Source organism: Arachis hypogaea, chromosome 19, assembly GCF_003086295.3.
Source record: "Arachis hypogaea cultivar Tifrunner chromosome 19, arahy.Tifrunner.gnm2.J5K5, whole genome shotgun sequence".
NCBI lineage: Eukaryota > Viridiplantae > Streptophyta > Magnoliopsida > Fabales > Fabaceae > Arachis > Arachis hypogaea.
The window spans coordinates 133,099,662-133,101,952 of record NC_092054.1 but is presented as its reverse complement, the minus strand read 5'-3'; positions in this window follow the sequence as shown (position 1 = coordinate 133,101,952).

Here is a 2,291-nt window from a genome sequence, read left to right as displayed (position 1 = left end):
GGGGCTGATTTTGCTCAGCACAGGGCATGGTCGGGTTTAGGATATACCCGCCCCAGATACATGTATATAAACACTTTTTAGGAATTAGGATTTGCCTCACATCACAGATTCAGTGATTCACAGCTTCAGTCCATACGCTATAGACATGCAAGAGAAACTCAGTCATCCTCACCCCGAGTCTTCTTCTTGACTTCTTCACAAGAATTCTCATAGCTCCTGTCATCGTTATTGCTGAACCCTTCACAGCTCCCATTTTCCTTCACAGCTCATATCACTATTGCTGCTTATCCTATTACTGTCGTTGTTGAGCCCGTCGCCACCTTTCTCATGCCGAGTCCATTCTCTCTCTCTCTCTCTCTCTCTCTCTCTCTCTCTCTCTCTCTCTCTCTCTCTCTTTGTGAGTTTGTTAAGTTCTTCTCTTCTTCTTCCATAGACCCATCACTTCACTATAAGCCTGGGCGTTACCCTTGCAGTTTCATCTGAGTCTGTCACCGAATAAAATATAATTTTTATTCAAGTTAGACCAATTATAATAGGCATGCATGAGATCATTTTTGTATGTAATTTCTTAATTTTCTCATCCAAATTTGATCTGTGGTTGAGTATTTTAGTATGGCGATCATTGTAACACCTTACCACACATAACTTTACATCTCGGATGTAAAACAGAGGTGGCGAAGCGCTACGACTTCTAAAATAAAATACGTACATATAATAGCAAAAAGAATATAATAAACTAGGAGCCTTGAAAAATGGGTAATACAAAATCGCAAAATAAAAAACGCAACGCTTTGGAAACGGAATAACTTGCGTGTGAAGAAAGCTAAAGATTATAGTTATGAATAAGCTAAAGAGCGAGTAGAGAGCCAAGAATACAACATAACTAGCTTTTGACTCGGCCTGCGAAGCCAAGGCTGGCCGGAGAATATTTACATACATATACAAGTATCCTAAAATACCCAAAATACAGAAATAAGATTCTAACTCTCCTTTAACCTCTATGAGGGACAAAATAATCAAGTTTCTTGGAGAGAAAGCTAAATACATATATACATAAGCTACATAACAAAAGAACCCAGAAACCGCTCCACTTTAGGAATCCAGACGCCTACCGGGGTGCCTCTCGACCTTCATCTGAAAATAACAACACAGTATAGGGTGAGAACCGGAGGTTCTCAGCATGGTAAAGGTGCCACACACATAATATATAAGGTCCTGGGAATGCCAGAGGCAATCCTAGAATGCCGACACTCAGATTTTAAGGCTTAAGTTATTAACTAGCAACAAAAAAAAGTGGTCTTCTAAGAATATCTAAGCCTAGCTTAAACCTGACCCTAATACTAAGTCTTTTCCACCATATCCTCCGTCCCTCCATCTCCGATTAGTTTACACAGACAAATAAGCAAACAAGGCAAACACAAGTAACTTACAAGTAATACAGATAATAGGTATAACAAATAGCATGTTATAATCACGTAGGCATTCCCAAATAGTTCACAAATAAGCAAACAAACATTGTGCACATGATGCATGCCTGTCCTATGGCTGTTGATATCAACTTTCGGTTATGTAGCCATCCCGACATGTTCTCAAGCTCAAAAATACACCATGGGGAGAGTCCCCAAGCTGACATGGGGAAGAAAACGCCCCCAAGCTCAATAATATCCATGGGACGAGTCCCAAGCTGACATGGGGAGAAGAGACAACACCCTAAGCTGACATGGGAAAACAATACCCCAAGCTCAAAATGTTCAATCATTTCTCATAATCATCGCTTTCATTCTCGATACTAATTCATATCTCATCTCATCATTCTCACTTTTACTTAACCCATTGATCATACATTTTAATATTCTTGATTAATTAACATTATCAATTCTCAATTTCTTACATTATTTTCTTACTTGCCTCATATATTTCATAATGTAGAAAATCAATCATTCAAGCCTTAACATCATAATTCGTTCATTTATACACCTCTTTCTTATACAATTCATCATTTTTAACCTTTACTTCATTCCCAAGTTATCTCTATTTCCTAGCTTCAACTAGATACCAGGCTTAGTATTATACTTTATGACTAAAAGGATGAAAATAGAGGTTTAGAAGTCTAAAATCTGGTTTAAAACACAAAAATCCAGTTTTACAGGAAACAGGGGCCACGCGCACGCGTGGGCCACGCGCACGCATGGGTAGGCGTTTAGCTCAGGACGCGTGCACATCCCCTGGTTATGCATACGCATATAAGCCCCCATGCCATGCGTACGCGTCAGCCACGCGTACGCCTGGAT